The 21,588-nt window shown below is 38.0% G+C and overlaps 1 long non-coding RNA gene across 4 annotated transcripts in view; it reads left to right on the forward strand.

Moving 5' to 3' along the window:
* LOC126083042 (uncharacterized) overlaps nucleotides 1–21,588 on the forward strand; it is a 69,590-nt gene that overhangs the window by 13,444 nt on the left and 34,558 nt on the right. For 3 of the 4 annotated variants that reach the window (XR_007518699.1, XR_007518701.1, XR_007518702.1), the window contains exons 2-3: nucleotides 1,095–1,164; nucleotides 8,216–8,385. This is a non-coding gene — a long non-coding RNA (uncharacterized LOC126083042). The remainder of the gene's footprint in view (nucleotides 1–1,094; nucleotides 1,165–8,215; nucleotides 8,386–21,588) is intronic. The other variant, XR_007518700.1, reaches the window with a different exon arrangement.

Genomic DNA, 21,588 nt, shown 5'->3' on the forward strand with positions numbered 1-21,588 from the left:
GGGTGGTTAAAGTTCCCTCATTCTTTTCTAAAAGTTACTTATCTATTGGTTTCAACAAAGCACAGTGGTAACTTACAGAAATGACAGGCTGTAGTTCTGAAGCAAAGTCTATGCTAAAAATCAAAATGGAATCTGACTTCGGACAAGATCATAGCTCTTTTCCATTAATCAGGTGCCTCAACTATTAATTTTAGGTACTCTTACTCAGATTAAAGAACTCTGGAGAATGTATCAATCTAATATTTTGTTAAATATCAACTAGGCACAAAGCAATACACAATAATCAAATTTTTTATTGTACTTTAGATGAAGGTCTACAGAGCAAACTAATTTCTCATTAAACTGTTAATACACATACTGTTCTGTGACATTGGTTGCCAATCCCACAACATGTCAACACTGTCCCCTTCTGGACTTTGGGTTCCCCATTACTAGCTTTCCTGTCTCCTCCTGCCTTTTCTTTCTTGCCCCTGGGCTGTTGTGCCCACTTAGTCTCATTTTATTTTATGGGCCTGTCTACTCTTTGGCTGCAGGGTGAACCCAGAAGTGACTTCAGTACTGAGCTATAAGCGTGTCCAGGGGCCATACACTCAGGGTTTCTCCAGTCTCTGTCAGACCAGTAAGTCTGGTCGTTTGTGTGTGTGTGTGGGGGGGTTAGAATTTTGTTCTACATTTTTCTCCAGCTCTGTCCTGGGCCTTCTATTGTGATCCTTGCCAGAACAGTCGGTGGTGTTAGCTGGGCAACATCTAGTTGTACTGGACTCACCCTGGTGGAGACTGTGGTACTTTCCCATCAGTCCTTTGGACTAATCTTTCCCTTGTGTCTTTGGTTTTCTTCATTCTCCTTTGTTCCAGATAGGGTGAGACCAGTGGAATACCTTGGACAGACACTCACAATCTTTTATTAACCCAGACTCTACTCACCATAGAGTAATCAAATTTTACGAGGAGAAACGTAGTCTATTTTCCTAATTTTAGGGACAATATATTAAATTAGATTTTCAAGATGTCTTGCTATTTCTTATAGTAATTTCTATTTCATTCATTCATTTATTCAGAAAGCATATGTTGAGTTCCATGATCTATTATTCTAGGCACCAGCAATGGAGGAGCAAGCAAAACTGACCAAGTCCTTCCTTGCCATCGTGGAGTACACGCTCTATTGTATGTATATGTGAGTGTGTTCATGTGTTGTTCACAGAGTGTTTTAGAAATTGCTTTTTGTAGGGAAAGAGTGGAAAGTAAGATAAAGGGCAAGCGTAACAAACAAAAAATTCAACAACATATATTGCCCATGTTAGATATGTTAGGTGCTAAGTTCTGATCACAGAATTTAAACCAAAATGAAAAGAAAAGATGAAAAAAAAAAGTGTAGCATTTTTGGTCAATCACAGCTTTTATTAGTCCTTGAAACTTGTTAAAGTTTATTTTTGTTTTCTATAAATATAATATCAATATTTTTAGGGCTCACCAACTTGAAGTAAAAATAAAATTGATATTTGAATCTCATTAATTTGTTAACTTGGATCAGCAGCCCAGAGCTGGGAGCAACTCAAGTTTAATCTTCATTTCCTGCTCTGTTGTTGTTGTTGTTAGGTGCCGTCGAGTCAGTTCTGACTCACAGCGACCCTATGCACAACAGAACGAAACACTGCCCGGTCCTGTGCCATACATACAATCGTTGTTATGCTTGAGATCATTGTTGCAGCCACTGTGTCAATCCACCTCGTTGAGGGTCTTTTCCGCTGACCCTGTACTCTGCCAAGCATGATGTCCTTCTCCAGGGACTGATCCCTCCTGAAAACATGTCCAAAGTATGTAAGACACAGTCTCGCCATCCTTGCTTCTAAGGAGCATTCTGGCCACACTTCTTCCAAGACAGATTTGTTTGTTCTTTCGGCAGTCCATGGTATATTCAATATTCTTTGCCAATACCACAACTCAAAGGTGTCAACTCTTCTTCGGTCTTCCTTATTCATTGTCCAGCTTTCACATGCATATGATGTGATTGAAAATACTATGGCTTGGGTCAGGCGCACCTTAGTCTTCAGGGTGACATCTTTGCTCTTCAATACTTTGAAGAGGTCCTTTGCAGCAGATTTACCCAATGCAATGTGTCTTTTGATTTCTTGACTGCTGCTTCCATGGCTTTGATTGTGGATCCAAGTAAAATGAAATCTTTGACAATTTCAATCTTTTCTCCATTTATCATGATGTTGCTCATTGGTCCAGTTGTGAGGATTTTTGTTTTATGTTAAGGTGTAATCCACACTGAAGGCTGTGGTCTTTGATCTTCATTAGTAAGTGCTTCAAGTCCTCTTCACTTTCAGCAAGCAAGGTTGTGTCATCTGCATAACGCAGGTTGTTAATGAGTCTTCCTCCAATCCTGATGCCCCGTTCTTCTTCATATAGTCCAGCTTCTCGGATTATTCGTTCAGCGTACAGATTAAATAGGTATGGTGAAAGAATACAATCCTGATGCACACATTTCCTAACTTTAAACCAATCAGTATCCTCTTGTTCTGTATGAACAACTGCCTCTTGATCTAGGTAAAGCTTCCTCATGAGCACAACTAAGTGTTCTGGAATTCCCATTCTTCACAGTGTTATCCATAGTTCCTACTCTATCTCACTTATTTCTGGGATTCCAGAAAGGGTTTCTCACTTGCACGTAAGTGTTCATGTTCTGCAATTCCCAAAACCCCCTTCTCTAGATCTGCAATCTTGGGGAGTGTTAAGCTATTCATTGTTTCAGAATGTAACCTCTCTCTGCACAGGCACTCAATCCGAATCTACTGTGAAAGGCAGAGACAAATGACAGACCAGTCCTTTTGTTTTCGTCTCTCCCTTCATCTCTCCAAATATCTGTGCGTCTATGTCTCCCTTCTTCCTTCACTGTCAGCCTCCCAACCCAGCCATTCTTCCCACAGGAACAGAAGGAAACACAGAAACAAAAAAAATTTATGCAACTAGATGCCTGGAAGCAGGCCCATCACCAGTTTATACTCAATCTCTTTATAGGATCAACTGGGGTCCTCTTTCCCATAACACTGAATGTTATCATTGTCAGGTGCCATCAAGCTGGTTCCAACTCATAGTGACCCTATGCTCAACAGAACGAAACACTGCCCACTCCTGTGCCATCCTCACAATCGTTGCTATGCTTGAGCGCATTGTTGAAGCAACTGTGTCAATCCACCTTATTGCAGGTCTCCCTTTTTTCGCTGACCCTCTACTTTACCAAGTATGATGTCCTTCTCCAGGGACTATTCCCTCCTGACAACATGTCCAAAGTATGTGAGATGCAGTCTCGTCATTCTTGCTTCCAAAGAGCATTCTGGTTGTATTTCTTCCAAGACAGATTTGTTCATTCTTTTGGCAGTCCATGGTATATTCAATATCCTTTGCCAACACCACAATTCAAAGGCATCAATTCCTCTTTTGTCTTCCTTATTCATTGTCCAGCTTTCACATGCATATGAGGTGATTGGAAGGACCATGGCTTGGATCAGGCACCCCTTAGTCTTCAGAGTGACATCTTTGCTTTTTAGCAGCCTATTTGCCCAGTGCAATGCGTCTTTTGATTTCTTGCCTGCTGCTTCCATGGGTGTTGATTGTGGATCCAAGTAAAATGAAACCCTTGACAATTTCAATCTTCGTTTATCACGATTTTGTTTATTGGTCCAGTTGTGAGGATTTTGTTTTCTTTTTGTTGAGGTGCAATTCATAACGAAAGCTGTGGTGTTTGATCTTCATCAGTAAGTGCTTCAAGTCCTCTTCACTTTCAGCAAGCAAGGTTGTGTCATCTGCATATTGCAGGTTGTTAATGAGTCTTCTTCCAATCCTGATGCCCCACCATTCTTCATAAAGTTCAGCTTCTTGGGTTATTTGTTCAGCATACAGATTGAATAGGTATGGTGAAAGGATACGACCCTGACACACACCTTTCCTGACTTTAAATCATGCCGTATCCCCTTGTTCTGTTCAAATGACTGCCTTTTGACCTATGTATAGGTTCCTCCTGAGCACAATTAAGTGTGCTGGAATTCTCAGTCTCTGCAATGTTATCAATAATTTGTTATGATCCACACAGTCAAATGTCTTTGCATAGTCAATAAAAACACAGGTAAACATCTTTATGGTATTCTCTGCTTTCAGCCAGGATCCATCTCACATCAGCAATGATATCCCTAGTTCCACATCCTCTTCTAAATCCAGCTTGAATTTCTGGCAGTTCCCTGTGGATATACCGCTGCTACCACTTTTGAAAGATCTTCAGCAAAATTTTGATTGCATGTGACATTAATGATATTGTTTCATAAAGTCCACATTCACTTGGGTCACCTTTCTTGGGAATAGGCATAAATATGGATCTCTTCCAGTAAGTTGGCCAGGTAGCTGTCTTCCAAATATCTTGGCATAGGCGAGTGAGCACTTCTTATGCTGCATGTGTTTGTTGAAACATCTCAGTTGGTATTCCATCAGTTCCTGGAGCCTTGTTTTTCACCAATGCCTTCAATGCAACTTGAACTTTTTCCTTCAGAACCATCAGTTCCTGATCATATGTTACCTCATGAAATGGCTGAATGTCCACCAATTCTTTTGGTATAGCATCTCTGAGTATTACTTCCATCTTCTTTTGACGCATGCTGCATCATTTAATATTTTCTCCATAGAATCCTTCAGTATTGCAACACAGCCTTGAATTTTTTCTTCGGTTCTTTCAGCTTGAGAAATGCTGAGTGTGTTCTTTCCTTTTGGTTTTCTATTTCCAGATCTTTGCACATGTCATCATAATGCTTTACTTTGTCTTCTCCAGCCGCCCTTTGAAATCTTCTGTTTAGCTCTTTTACTTTATCATTTTTTTCCTTTTGCTTTAGCTACTCAATTTTCAAGGGCAAGTTTCAGAGTCTCTTCTGACACCCATTTAGATCTTTTTTCTCTCCTGTCTTTTTAATGACCCCTTACTTTCTTCAGGGAAACCCTGGTGGCATAGTGGTTAAGAGATATGACTGTTAACCAAAAGGCCGGTGGTTCAAATCCACCAGATGCTCCTTGGAAACTCAATGAGGGCAGTTCTACTCTCTCCTATAGGGTCTCTATGAGTTGGAATAGACTCAATGGCAGTGGGTTTAGTGGGTTTGCTTTCTTCATATATGATGTCCTTGACGTCATTCCACAACTCATTAGTGTTCAACAAGTCAAATCTATTCTTGAGATGGTCTCTAAATTCAGGTGGGATATACTCAGGGTTGTACTTTGGCTATCATGGACTTGTTCTAATTTTCTTCAGTTTCAACTTGAACTTGCAATTGATGGTCTGATCCACAGTCGGCCCCTGGCCTTGTTCTGACTGATGATATTGAGCTTTTCCATCGTCTCTTTCCACAGATATAGTAGATTTTATTCCTGTGTATTCCATCTGGTGAGGTCCATGTGTATAGCTGCCATTTATGTTGGTGAAAAAGGTATTTGCAATGAAGAAGTCATTGGTCTTGCAAAATTCAATCATGCTATCGTGGTATCATTTCTGTCACCAAGGCCATATTTTCCAACTACCGATTCTTCTTCCTTGTTTCCAACTTTTGCATTCCAATCACCAGTAACTATCAATGCATCCAGATTGCATTTTCTATCAATTTCAGACTGCAGAAGTTGGTAACAATCTCCAATTTCTTCATTTTTGGCCTTAGTGGTTGGTGCATAAAGTTGAATAACAGTCGTACTGGTCTTTCTTGTAGGCATATGAATAATATTATCCTACCCCCACACATCTGTCAGTTTGTCATACTCCGGGGGCTTGTGTGTTGCTGTGATGCTGAAAGCTATGTCACCACTATTCAAATAACAGCAGGGTCACCCACATTGGACAGGTTTCAGCTGAGCTTCCAGACTAAGACAGATTAGGAAGAAGGATTCAGAGGTTTACTTCTGAAAAGAATTAGCCAGTGAAAACCTTATGAATAGCAGCAGAACATTGTCTGATACAGCGCTGGAAGGTTGGAAGGCACTCAAAAGATTACTGGGAGGAGCTGCTTCCTCAAAGTAGAGTTGACCTTGATGACTTGGATGGAGTCAAGCTTTCGAGACCTTCATTTGCTGATGTGGCATGACTAAAATAAGAAGAAACAGCTGCAAATATCTATTAATAATCGGAATCTGGAATGTACGAAGCATGAACCTAGGAAAATTGGAAATCATCAAAAACGAAATGGAGTGCATAAAGACAGATATCCTAGGCATTATCCAGCTGAAACAGACTAGTACTGGCCATTTTGAATCAGACAGTCACATGGTCTACTATGCCGGGAATGACAACCTGAAGAGGAATAAAGTTGCATTCATTGTCAAAAAGATCATTTCAAGATCTATCCTGAAGTACAACACTGTCAGTCAGTGATAGGATAACACTGAATAGTCACCTAATTTTTCTAGGTCCGTTTTTCTCATCCTCAAAATGGTGAACTTTACTTATTTTTTCTATTCTTCAATGTAATCTCAAAAAAGTGAAAAGTTCTGGCTTTCCTTAAAGGTAGAAAACTAAGATGATATTTATTGGGCATATTTTCACTTATATATATATATTTTTTTAGATGTTAAAACTTATTTCTCCATAGAAACCTCTTTAGGACATCTCCCAAAGTGTTTCTCATAACTGATATTTAACGTGTAGGCTGGGTTATTTGGGAAAGGGAAGAAAGAGTGTTATTATAAAGCACCCTAGTAGAACAATGTAGTCATAGCAGATGTTACAGCAAATACCTGAAATAAAATACTTAAAGAAAAAAGTATGCTTATGTCAAGCCTGCAAATTTAGAGAAATTATTCTTTACACAATTATGATAAAAATATTGGTTTTGTCCACTGTGTGAAAATAACTGGTATGTTTGCTGAAAAATTAATCATTGAGGGAAATGGAGCTGTGAGTACTGGGAACAAAAGAATATTCATGTAAATAAAATATGAAATATGTAACTAAGAAAAACATCAAAGAACCACTAACCAACATGAAATTTAGATTATGCATATGTACAAGTATCACTAAAAAAAAAACCCGTATCACTACCTAGAAAAAAAAAGTATCACTACCTAGAAAAAATGATAGATGTTTGAAATAACCATTCTTATGATTTTTGTTTCTTTGTTTTTGCTTTTACTTAGGTACAAGTTCTATAGCCTGATAATAAGGAGATTTCAATTCAGAAATACACCTCCTTATGTGACCTCCACCCTAGACTATAGTAGCTTCACAAGCAAGTCAACAAAAGTCTGGGAAGCATCCTTTGATACAGGCAAAGTTTCACAAAATGAAAAGAGATGAACTGTTCAGTTTGTCCTTAAATACTCATTTCTAAGAAGCCAAGCAAAGTATCTGTGGTTCCCTGCAATGCCACCCCCTCACAGAACCCTAGAAATAAGTAGCAGAAATCTAGTTCTCTCTTCCAGAGAATAGACTTAAGAAAATATTCAAATGTAAAAGCACATCTATAATTTCTTGAAATTCTACAGCAATAAAAAAAGGAAAAATAAGACACAAATTGAATTAACATCTATTACCTTTAGGCTATCATGATTATAATTTATGACCTCTGGTAATTATTCAAACAAAAACTTATGTGTATTTTTTTCCCTTGAGTTAAAAAAAAAAAAAACCATTTAAATTCCGTTTTGTCTCTTCAATTTTACTAGAAAATTCCAATGGAATGGTAATCTGCAAGCAACCAAAGTTTCGGGGGATTTTTCTTGGATCTTACATGTTTTTATTGCCTTCTTAATAAAAGGGAACAAATTAAAAACTCTAGGCTGTAAATATTATCTTTTTAAGCTAAATTTATCAAAGTGGCAATGAACTTACTATCTTAAAAATGAATAGGCATTATGGACAGTGAAATGCCTTGTGTTTGTAAATATTAACATTCATCCAGGCAAATTGAATGTTGCTTAATGAAATACAATTGGTTATATTATTGTCTTTAGTTTTGGAAAACAGCATATTCTCTTTACCTTTGCCATTACTGATCATTGCTCATAGGAAATTAGTTTATCCAAATGCATCGTTGAAAGAGATGTGAAATAGGTAGGATTATATAATGGGGAGACAGATGCCAGGAGTCTATGCTCTTTGGGGGGCTAGTGGAGGTGAAACACCATTAGAAGCTCTTTTAACTGCTCTGTAATATTGTAACATACCATCCCTAATTGTTATTCTTTGTAGAGTCATCTGATTGGCAGAGAAACTTTTAAAGTGGGATTTTGTCAGATGGAGTAGGTTGTGCAGGAAGAAATATCCTATACCCATTCCTTCATGCCTTGTACATCACCACTTCATGCTCGCTCTGTGACCACAGACATGCCTCAAATTCTGCTACAGGAAAGAATGACCAGGTAACTGTAGCAGAAATTTCCAAGTTGAAATATTTTTCTTATAAATAAAAGGATTTACATTTGATGTGACTTTTCCATTTTTTAATTATCAATTTTTTTGTGTGCTACTTGTAAGAATATAGTGTCTAACTATTGAATACAAAGAGATAGTAGTAACTATCTTTTTTGTTTTAAAGATTGTCACATAAGGGAAATTGCTTAATATAGTGCAGAGTGTCTAGAGATTACCGATAAGTGTTAGTTTAATGAAATAAAAACATGTATGTATTCAAATTTTAAAATAAGAGCATCTTGACTACTGTGTTGCTAACATAATTGTTTTTTTTTAAAAAAATCTTTTCTTGGTAATTAACCATATCAGAATAAAGACACGCATTGATACGTGGGAAACCCTGGTGGCGTAGTGGTTAAGTGCTATAGCCCCTAACCAAAAGGTCAGCAGTTCAAATCCACCAGGCACTCCTTGGAAACTTTCTGGGGCAGTTCTACTCTATATTACAGGGTTGCTACGAGTCGGAATCAACTCCACAGCAATGAGTTTGATTTTGGGTTTATAACCTACAACAGCGTCACATATCAATAAACCCGTTGCTGTCGAGTTGGTTGCAACTCGTAGCAACCCTACAGGACAGAGTAGAACTGCCCCATAGGGCTTCCAAGGAGCGGCAGGTGGATTCAAACTGCTGATGTTTTGGTTAGCAGTGTAGCTCTTAATCACTGCACCACTAGGGCTCCATGGAATGTCCAATTTTTATCCTTTAGCTCATATACACAAATTCGTAGAATTGTATGGAAAGATATGCACAAGGAACATTTTCAATGAATCTAATGTTTTTGTGCTAGTTTAAAGTATACATCCATGTTACTTCATTTACTATTTTCCATCTTAATTGTCTTCAGTTGATTGCACATGGCACATTATAACAGATAAACCCTTTGAAATAATCAGAGACTTGTGTATATTACGTAAGTAGTTATGATGACAATAAGACAGTTAAGGATGGATGCCTGCTAAAAATGAAGAGCTTTTTATTTAGAGCAGAGTAACAAAGCCCTGACCAATGAAGTCCAAATACGCAACCTGTGAGTAAAACAAAGGTTGATGCAAAGCTATGAAAAAACAAACTAGTATTATGTGAAATTTCTAATTTATGCACCTTATTGTATTTTTTTACTTGCCCATATAAAATCTACTATTGTGAGAGTTTTTTTTTTTTCAAGTAAATATTGCAAAATACAGCCAGTCTCAAAAGGTTATATACTGTATGATTCCATTTATACTACTTTCTCAAAAAGATAAAATTCCAGTGACACAGAACAGATCAGTGGTTACCAGGGGTAAGGATATGAGGAGGCTCTGAGTGAATGACAATACTAGGTGTTTTGTGGTATGATGGACTGTTCTGTATCCTGACGGTGGTAATGGTTACACGAATCTCTACAGGTGTTAAAATGTATAGAGCTGTATACCCAAAAATATCATTTTTACTGTATAACCAAACCCAAAACCAAACCCAGTGCCATCAAGCTGATTCTGACTCATAGTGACCCTATAGGACAGAGTAGAACTGACACATAGAGTTACTCTTCAAATAAAATTAACAAAAACAATATTTTGAACACAGTTGCAGTAAATACCCTTGCGCATGTCATTTCAAATATGAGTAAGTACACCTGTACATTTCCAAAAGTAGAATGTCCGTAAAGAATATATCTATATGTATTTGTGGTTATGATAAGTATTATAAAATGCCTTTCATAGGGGGTTGCACCAAAAACCACTCCCACTAGGAATACACGAGTTTGATTATTTTCTTACATTCTCAATTATACTTTTTAACAATCTAATAGAGCTAAAAATAGTATCTCAGTTTAGTTTCAATTAACATTTCTCTTTTTATGAGTGAGGTCAGTTATTTTGGTCATATGTTTTCCTATCAACATGTTATCACTGAACATGGAATTGAAAAGAGATAGGAGCAGCTCCAGCAACAACTGTCCATGGATCAAATTATGGCATAAGACCTCTTCTTTCTTCATCACTGAGCTCCATTTCCTTCTGTGGTGATGTCATTCTTTCAGACACCAGAGAGGCTTTCTCCACACCTGAGGGATATGGCTTTCAACAACACTTAGGAAAGAGATATCATTTCTCCTAATATCAGTATTTTAACTCCAAAAACATACGGGAATGGCTCCTTCCTGGGTCATGGGCTCATTCCTGAACCAACTGAACGGAGCAGTCTATTTATCCCAGTATAAGTCACATCATCCCTGAAACAAAGACCTAGGAAATGAGGGAAGAACATTTCCCAAAGGAAATAGGTGGCTCTTACCAGATATATGAAGGAGGGGTGCTAACAGAGCAGAACCAAACAAACAAAAAGATTCCCATTGCCTATACCAAGTAAGTAGATAATAACTTAAAACACTATAAAATGTTGTTGTTGTCATTGTTATTAGGTGCCATCGAATTGATCTTTGACTCACAGTGACCCCATGTGACAGGGTAGAGCTGCCCTATAGGGTTTCCTAGGTTGTAATTTTATGGGAGTAGATGGCCAAGTCTTTTTCCAGCAGAGCAGCTGGGCGGATTTGAACTGCCAGTGTTTTGGTTAGCAGCTGAGAGCTTAACTGTTGTGCCACCAGGGCTCTTTGTATAAGCTGAGAGCCAAAAAAGAAACAAAAAACAAAAAAAAACATTACCATCAAGGTGATTGCAACTCATAGTGACCCTACAGGATAGAGTACAACTGCTCCATAGGATTTCCAAGGCTATAAACCTTTACAGAAGCAGACTGCCACAGCTTTCTCTCGCAGAGTGGCTGGTGAGTTCCAATGGCCAATATATCAGTTAGCAGACAAGAACTTAACCACTGTACCACCAGGACTCTTTGTATAAGTTCTAGTGTCATAAAAAAAATAGTATAAGCAATAAAGGAAGTATCAAGTTGGTTAAAAAAGGCCACAATGGCCAGGAAATCAGAGAAGAGAAGGACAGGATGTGAAAAGGAGAAAAGATGGAACAGAACACTCAAGACAAGGTAAACACCGTGAACACTTTTACTGAGTGGGGGCTAAAGGGACAAGACCAGCAAGCTGCATGGTGTAGAACTTTTTTTGTGGCGTTGTCAGGGGTGTGCCTGGATATGGGATATGGATAAAGTGCCCTGAGTATCCTAATTGGAATTGTTGGAAAAATTGTTTTCAAAGTTCACACACAGCAGCCACAGGCGTAAGAATGATGAAAGTATTTGTGATTGTGGAAATACTCAGGCTGACTTCACAGAGCACACAGCCACATATTTTAAATCTGTTTTGCATACTTGGCTCCCACAAAAGGTTTAAAGTATCAAAATACTTTAAACCGAAACTATTGCCCTGAAATAATCTTTAAACCTTAAACCAAAATAGCCCCTGAAGGCTTTTTTAAACCAAACAATATCCAAAAACCAAACTCAGTGCTATTGAGTTGATTCCAGCTCATAGTGACCCTATAGGACAGAGGAGAACTGACCTGTTTCCAAGGAGCGGCTGGCAGATTCAAACGTGGACCTTTTGATTAGCAGCTATAGCTCTTAACCACTGTACCACCAGGGCTCCAAACCAAACAACAGTTTAGCTTAATTAGTAAAGAATGTCTGCCTTGAACATTGTGCTCTTTTAAAGAACTATCTATAAAGGATCAAATTGACAACAGCAACTCGAAAGATTACATAAGAAGCTTAGGGGGCAGTGTGCTCATGTTAATGGCAGTGGAACAATTTAGAAAAGGAGGGTGAGAAAGGTTGCATAATTTGAAGAATACAACCAATGTAACTAAATTGTACATGTAGAAGTTGTTGAATTAGTGTATGTTCTGCTGTGTTTATCCTCAACAACAACAACAAGTGAATTATTAATACAGGGAAAAAACAAACAAACAAAAACAAACTTTAAATCCAGTGGTTTAAACTATAGGGAAGGGATTCATTGTAAGCTATTCTAGGTTTATAGCTTAGAGAATCAGATGTTAAAAATTACATTTATTTAAAAGATAGTTGTGGTGGTTGCATACTGAATGGCATAGTGGGTTAAAAAGAGACACCAAAGAAGGCTGGTAATGTAAGTCATTGTAACAGTTCAGTTGTGAGTGTAATGGGACCTACAAGTGCAGTGCCTACGACGTCTAACCCATTACGACGTCTACAACTGCACAAATTCAACAACATAAGTTTATAAAAATAAGAAGTGTGTTTAACCCTTGATTTGCCTCTACAAATTGCCATCAAAATATTATACGGTCCTAAAATATTAGAAAAATTATTTCAATTCATGCTCTTGTCACTTGAAAATAATATAAACCAAAAAAAACCCACTGCCATCGAGTGGATTCCAACTCATATGGACCCTATAGGACAGAGTAGAACTGCCCCACAGAGTTTCCAAAGAGCACCTGGTGGATTTGAACTGCTGACCTCTTGGTTAACAGCCGTAGCACTTTACCACTATGCCACCAGGGCTTCCTGAAAACAATACAGAAACTATAAATTCACAATTTTTTTATACAACAACAAATAGACAATTTAGTGAACCTGTTAGTTTCATGATTGATAGAATATGTAAATTCCAAACAGTTTTATGTTTGTCAGTCTTTTTTTTTTTTCAAATGAAATGGACAAGAACAGTCTATATGTTGTCATACAATAGAAGCTAATTCTATGTTTCTGCTACAAGTGAAGGTTGATGTATTGTAAACTCCCAAGCATATTAGGTTTTCCTGTGTACTGGACAACACATCCTTGAGTATTAGAGACAATACTCAAGGATGACTTTATAAACAAGTAATGTAGGAAGCCTAAATGTAATTGGGGGGGATTTCTGAACAGTATCTCCTACAGAGTCGCAACCCCATCACCACCCAGTCCAACATTATGACTTTAATACTCTCAGGACCTAGTTGTCCTTTTCAATGCAGTGTCCCATATTCAGTAAGTCCTTGTCAGCAAGCAATGAATTTAACACTAAAGGCTTAATAGTGATTGGCATGTTACCTGCTGAGAACAAGAAGGAAAATAGAGCAGAAATTCAAGAAGGAGGAAATAGGGTTATAGCCAAGACAAACTATGTCAATCTTCTTCTCAATTTTGCCAGCCATTACTGACAAATGAGGACTGAGTAGTGTCTAACAGCAAGTTCAGAAACATGCCCAAATGTTACCATTACCAAAGAACTATATTTTTCTGGGTCTCAGTAGCTTTGCCTATGAATCAGGATATTATTTTCACCATACCCGTTCTACAGGGGTTCAGAGAATCATTTTGTTGTTGTTGTTGCTTTTAGTACAAAAGGTATAGTCCTAGGATGGGAACAAGGAAGGCTATTGCTCAAATGTTCACTCACAGAAAATGGGGGCATGTGTCAGAGGAAAAGCTCAGTATCTGTGACAAGTTTTGGAAAATGTTAAACAAAAGCGATCAAAGGTTACAGAAAACTCAAAATAGGAATACTCCGAAGACCATCAGAGTTAACCTTTGCCACCTTACCACTTGGAGAATGAGTTCACATTTTAGAAACTTATTTGTACTTCCTTTATTTTTTGCTATAATAGAAGAAAAGCATGCTTAAAAATCTAAGTGCCAAGTAAGACTATCTGTTGTTCCCCAGAAGCAGACCCTGAAGCCAATCTCCATCCCCACTTGTTGAGCTGGGCCATGGGTCCCCGTGGCACTCATCTGTTTACTCTTACCAGGTCAGAAAGTCTTAATCACACTGGAAAGTCTTGCCCCCAGGCCTCTTCTCAAGTTTCCCGGTCTTGGTATCCATGAAGTTAAACCTTAGGTCACAACAACACACTTGCTCCTGTTCTCCATCTCACTGAACTTCAGAGTTATTGTTTTACACTCTCAGCTATGTACAGTTAGCAGTTTCCTCCAAAGCAAATCCAGTTGAAAAGAAAGTATTTCAACTTTTTTTTTTTTTTTTTTTGTGAAGCAGTGGTTAAAAAAAAGAAGTTAAAATTGGAGAATAAAAAAATGACAATTATTACAGTAGAGGGAGCCAAGTCACCCAGGGCTGTATTAACCTTGGGTTAAAACTAACTCATTAATTTTGATAAATAAATTGTAATTAGTATTCATGTGGCCTTTCTCCTCTGGAGCACAAAGCATTTTACAAGCTTCGACTCCTTATCTGTATATTGAAAAAGAAACCCTAGGAATAAATCCTAAGAAATTGAAGAAACACTTTTTTTTTTTTAAATAATTTTTATTGAGCTTTAAGTGAACATTTACAAATCAAGCCAGTCTGTCACATATAAGCTTATATACACCATACTCCATACTCCCACTTACTCTCCCCCTGAGTCAGCCCTTCCAGTATCTCCTTTTGTGACAATTTTGCCAGTTTCTAACCCTCTCTACCCTCCTATCTCCCCTCCAGACAAGAGATGCCAACACAGTCTCAAGTGTCCACCTGATACAAGTAGCTCACTCTTCATCAGCATCTCTCTCCAACCCATTGTCCAGTCCCTTCCATGTCTGATGAGTTGTTGAAGAAACACTTTTGAAGGACACTTCATTATTTACATCATTTCCCTTTTATCTCCTCACTGGATTGTACAGGATGGAAGAACTTCTCCCCATCATCTTGATGCAAGTTTTCTTCCGAGGGTGAGGAGCCAGTTTTTAGTTGACTACCTCTTTGAAGGCCACTCTTTTTCGATGATGTTTAGGATTGACCCAACTTTTAAAATTCTGGTCAATGGAAAGAACAAAAAGGTAGAGTAAAACACAATATCTAAAGAGAGAAATTTCCTTCCTTACTATTTTGAGTTTCTAGCTTCCCAACCTTAGAAAATTCCTAGAAGAAGAATAGTTATATAGATACAAGTGTAGGTCTCTTTACACGAATTCTGGGCTATAAAACAGATTAAGCTCAACCAATTTCTGGACTCACCAAGGTATCATTGAAATACTTTTTAGCTTTAGTATTTGTATCAGGCAATTGAATTTTTGAAGATTATCTTTCCCCACAGCCAGGCATTACAATAGCCATTTACTATATGGTTGTATTAGACAAAGACATTCAACAGGGGCAGATGAAACTGCTGACTTTAATAGCTAAAAAATCTAGTGATTACTCATAGGCCCTCTCTATATAACACATGACAAATTATAAATTCCTTTCATCAACCATTTGTTTGGACCAACTGATGAGGTGCCAACAGTTTGATTCTCCTTTTTCACTGACCTAATTAAGCCAACTAATTATTTATGTGCCATGAAACCATGCAAACCTAAAGCATATGCATGGTTCAAGCTAAAGCCTACTTAGACATACAGTTTAATAAAGAAAGCCATCCCTTACATTTACATCTGTGCCAAGTAAAACATATAAAGATCAAAGTCAGGGAATTGACTGATAGACATCTGAGTGATGACAGTGCTGATTTTCAATTTCGGTGACAGGCTGAGAATGATGCTGACACTTTCCTTTATGTTAAAAGTGTTAGTAAATTAAATTTGATTATGATAGGAAAGTCTTAGAGGATTTAACACAGACTGCCATTGATTTAATTACTAATAAGACACCCCCCATTCTATTCATTAAAATTTATCCTGATACTTAAACGTTTCACAAGGCAAAATGATGCAGTTCTACTCTGTAACACGTTAGATGGATCCTGGCTGAAAGCAGAGAATACCAGAAGGATGTTTACCTGTGTTTTGTTGACTATGCAAAGGCATTTGACTGTGTGGATCATAACAAACTATGGGTAACATTGTGAAGAATGGGAATTCTAGAACACCTAATTGTGCTCATGAGGAACCTTTACATATATCAAGAGGCAGTTGTTCGGACAGAACAAGGGAATACTGGTTGGTTTAAAGTCAGGAAAGGTGTGTGTCAGGGTTGTATTCTTTCACCATACCTATTTAATCTGTACGCTGAACATATAATATGAGAAGCTGGACTTTACAAAGAACAGGGCATCAGGATTGGAGGAAGACTCATTAACAACCTGCATTATGCAGATGACACAACCTTGCTTGCTGAAAGTGAAGAGGACTTGAAGCACTTACTAATGAAGATCAAAGAGCACAGCCTTCAGTATGGATTACGTTGTCAAAGATTTCATTTTACTTGGATCCACAATCAACAGCCACGGAAGCAGCAGTCAAGAAATCAAAAGACACATTGCATTGGGTAAATCTGCTGCAAAGGACCTCTTTAAAGTGTTGAAGAGCAAAGATGTCACCCTGAAGACTAAGGTGTGCCTGACTCAAGCCACGGTATTTTCAATCTCATTGTATGCATGTGAAAGTTGGACAATGAATAAGGAAGACTGAAGAAGAGTTGATGCCTTTGAATTGTGGTGTTGGCAAAGAATATTGAATTTACCATGGACTGCCAAAAGAACGAACAAGTCTGTCTCGGAAGAAGTGCTACCAGAATGCTCCTTAGAAGCAAGGATGGCTAGACTGCATGTTACATATTTTGGACACATTGTCAGGAGGCATCAGTCCCTGGAGAAGGACATTATGCTTGGCAGAGTACAGGGTCAGTGGAAAAGAGGAAGACCCTCAAGGAGATGGATTGACACAGTGGCTGCAACAATGAGCTCAAGCAGAACAACGATTTTGAGGATGGCGCAGGACCGGGCAGTGTTTCGTTCTGTTGTGCATAGGGTCGCTATGAGTCGGAACCAACTCGACGGCACCTAGCAACAATCTAACGACTCTGTAACACAGGGAGTCGCCATGGATCAGAATCAACTCGATGGCAATGACTTTTATCTTCTTCGCTCCTCAGTTATGAAAATGTATTCATTTTGAATCAATTCATTTTAACATTTCTTCTAGAATATGCTCCTTAATGACAAAATGAGGTCAAACTCCTAGCCCATTTTTATGGGGGCTTCAGGTAAACAGATAAGTACATATTCCCTGTTACGGATTGAATTGTGTACCCCAAAAATATACATTGTAAATCCTAACCCTTATACCTGTGGTTAGGAGCCCTGGTAGCTCAGTGGTTAAGAGCTCAGGCTGCTAGCAAAAGGTCAGTATTTCAAACCCACCAGCTGCTCCTTGGAAACCCTATGGGGTAGATCCTCTCTGTCCTATAGGGTCACTAATAGTTGGAATGGTCTTGATGGCAACTGGTTTGGGTTTTTTTTATATATATACCGGGTGGTTATAATCCCATTTGGGAATGGGTTTTTTATGTTAATGAGGCAGTATTAGCATACTGTGTGTTTTAAGTCAATCTCTTTCGAGATATGAAAGACAAGTTTAAGCAAGAAAGCAGAGATGGGAGAAGATATATGCAAAGCCACTTGGAGATTGCCAAGGAACTGAAGGACAGAAGCTGAAAAGAGATGGAAAACATCTCCCAGAGCCAACAGAGAACGGAAGCCAGTGGTCTAAATTCAGACTTCTAGCCTCCAAAACTGTGAGAAAATAAATTTCTGTTAGTTAAAGCCACTCACTTGTCACTCTTTCTGTTATAGTAGCACTAGGTAACTAAGACACTACCCAGACTACATTTTATGGACACCTGTTGTATTTATGAACCTACACCCTCTGTAATTGTTCCCATATATAAAGTTGTTGCTACTTCCATCAAGTTGGCCCCCACCTCATTGTGACCCAGTGCAAACAGGATGAAATGCTGCCCCATCCTGCACCAATCTCCAAGATCAGTTGCTGATCAGACTGTTGTAGTACACAGAATTTTTATTGGCTAATTTTTGGAAGAAGATCACCAGGACTTTTTTCCTAGTTTGTCTTAGTCTGGAAGCTCTGCTGAAACCTTTTCAGCAAGCCCCCACTAACAGACGAGTGGTGGCTGCACATGCGGCGCATTGGCAGTGAACTGAACCCAGGCCTCCTATTTTATATTAGGCTTTATAAATTTATTTTTAATCCTTAAAATAACCCTATTAGTTGGACTCTTTGATTCTAAGCAACAAGTCCAACTCAAAGCGTCTTTAAATAAACGAACAAATAATAAAATAATTGGTTCATGTAAAAATCTAGAAAATGTCCAAGAAAACTTGTTCAAGCAAGTTTTGATACAGAGATTCATAGTTATCAGTAACTGAAGTACAATTTCTGTGACATTTGTCACTTCTATGCTCTTACTTTTTTTTTTTTCTGTATTCTTGTAGTGGTTCTAATCAGCTTGGTAAACATCACTGTGGCTTTCTAGACTTCATGTCTAGGCCACTCATCTTTGCCCCCATCATCTTGAGGACTAAGGAACATCTCTTCTTCCATTTCCATACAAGACAGAAGAAACATCTTTCTCAGATGCCCCAGAAGTTGTTCCCTTATGTCTAATTGGCCCAAATAGACTCATATGTCTTCTATCACTAAGGCTAAATTAATTGTTTTAAGGTAATCTGATCTGATCTAGCCACACAACTAAAGATAGAGTCAGTCTTATCTGAATCACATGCCGAAGAGCAGAGGAAAGATTCTTCAAAGGATATCCAATGGCTTCAGAGGAGAAAATGGATACTGGCTATACAAACAATAAACATCTACTCACAGTAGGTATTATTATCTTCATTCAATAAAATAAGAAAGTGAGATTCACAGAGATTAGCTATGTTTGTATGAAAATACTACAACTGGTGACACTATACTAGAATTAATAAGTTATTAGCTCCAGAAGAGATCTTCAATTACAAAACCAAATTTTACAGAAATATTTAGAAAGACTAAACCTTACTTTTTCAGCTAGCATAAACTTGAATCAACCTCAATTTGTCTATTTCTATTAAAAATAAAAATCCCCTGTGAGACAAAAAATCTACTTGCCTGTTTTACAAATACTGCAAGCTAATTGATGACTATTATATAATGGAAATAGTGACCAAAATAAATACTTATTCCTAGACTGTACAAAAATGCTACAATAATCATTATCAGCCACTATGAGACAGACATCAATTTCCAGTTGTATTCAATGTAGATAGAATATTCCATCTGTTATCAAGAATTTCAATTTCAATCTGAGTTACAACTATCAGTCTCTATTCACCTGAAGCAAAAAGAAAGAAGAAAATCAAAGAAGAAACTAGGCTACAGGACAAATAGTCTGCACAAACAACAGCCTCCTCTACCCTGAGACCAGAAGAACTAAATGGTGCCCAGCTACTACTACCAGCCATTATAATCAGGGGCACATATGATAGAATGGGAGAAAAATGTAGAACAGAAACTCAATTCCTAAAATAAAAACATACATACTGGACTGGTTGAGACTCAAGGACTCCCTGAGACTATTATTGCCCTGTGATACTCTTCCAGCTTTGAACAGAACCTATCATATTTTCATCCAAACAATGTGTGTCTTCTGCATTTGTTTGCCTGCCACACCCTCCTCCCATGAGGTATTTTCATATGCATCAATCACTATGCTACTTTTTTACATGTTGCTGTGAAGAAAAATTAGCATAGGTGCTTGTGAGGATGGCTCATGGGGGTAGTGCACAGCCAGCAAACAAACACAGAAGGTGCATGTTATTTGTATAAAGATACAGTAACCCCTGAGGTCACTTTGTAGTTAAATAACAAATTGGCTAAAAAAATAATGAATTTCACCCATAAATACTGTGCTCCTTTAAAAAAAAATCACCTATATGAAAAAAAAGGTCAACAATTACTTTAAAACAAAGATGATAAGGGGGCAGGGAAACTAGATCAATGGAAAAAGAACAACCACTATGGAAATAATGAGAATGTACATACATTGGTGTTGGCAATTGCCTCATATGCATGTAAAGCTGGATGATAAATAAGGAAGACCAAAGAAGAATTGATATCTTTCAATTGTGGTGCTGGGGAAGAATATTGAATATACCATGGATTGCCAAAAAAAGGAACAAATCTGTCTTGGAAGAAGTACAACCAGAATGCTTCTTAGAAGTAAGGATGGTAAGACTATGTCTCACATAATTTGGACATGTTATAAGGATTGATCAGTCCCTAGAGAAGGACATCATGCTTGGTAAAGTAGAGGGTCAGAGAAAAAGAAGGCAACTCTCAATGAGATGGATTGACACAGTGGCTACAACAATGAGCTCAAGCATAACAACAATTGTGAGGATGGCACAGGACCGGGCAGTGTTTTGTTATGTTGTACACAGGGGTGCTATGAGTCAGAACCAACTCCATGAAACCTACCAACAATACATAAATTTTAAAGAATGTAACCACTGTCACTGAATAACTTCTGTAGAAATCGTTGAATGGGACCCTAAGCTGCTGTGTAAACCTTCACCAAAAACACAATAAAATAACATTTAAGAAAATTCAATTTAATAATAGGTTTATGTTCCTGAATATGTTCTCTACTGAAAGTTAGATGCATAAGTGAAAATATTAATATTACTGCCCCATGGGATCTAAGTCATCTAGTTTCAAGTAATTCTAACTAAACGTCTCTGTTGTAAACACCACTTTCATTCCTTCCTTACTTGGAAACCCTGGTGGTGTAGTGGTTAAGTGCTATGGCTGCTAACACAAGGGTCGGCAGTTTGAATCCGCCAGGCGCTCCTTGGAAAGCCTATGGGGCAGTTCTACTCTGTCCTATAGGGTCACTATGAGTTGGAATCAACTTGACCACACTGGGTTTGGTTTTGGTTTTGGTACTTAAAAACACTAAGGGGCCACACTGCCTCAGGAAACTTCCTGGAATTCTAATACACTGAGAGGGAAGCTTTTAGAAATGCAAATGACAAGCTTACCTTGTGGAAAACATTCAATCTGGTAAAGCAACAAGAAATGGAAAGCATAGTTTCTAAAGGTATCAATTAATCACAGCCCTTTGCCCCTTGGTGTCCTGGAGCAACTGAGAAATTGTCACAGGAGTCATGGGAAGAAAAAATATCTAGTTGATTAATAGTAACCAGATAGCAGAATGCAACTGAAAAACCAGAACTAAGATGGACTTCTTGTACCCTGCTCCCTCCCTTAACAACTGAAAACCTGAACAACAGATTGGGGTCAACTAGACTTGCCTAACCAGTTGCAGACAGAAAAACTTGAGGGTTGGTGGCCAGCAGAATCAAGTGCTAACTCATATGCATAAAACAAAGAAGAAACTACCAAGACGGAATTCCCTGGATCCTTTTATCAACACACAAATCAGGTCACGCATGGAAAAGAATTGAGAACAAATGAACAATAACCTTTACTCAGATCTCATAAA

The sequence above is a fragment of the Elephas maximus genome, chromosome 9 (assembly GCF_024166365.1).
Source record: "Elephas maximus indicus isolate mEleMax1 chromosome 9, mEleMax1 primary haplotype, whole genome shotgun sequence".
In the NCBI taxonomy this organism is placed as follows: domain Eukaryota; kingdom Metazoa; phylum Chordata; class Mammalia; order Proboscidea; family Elephantidae; genus Elephas; species Elephas maximus.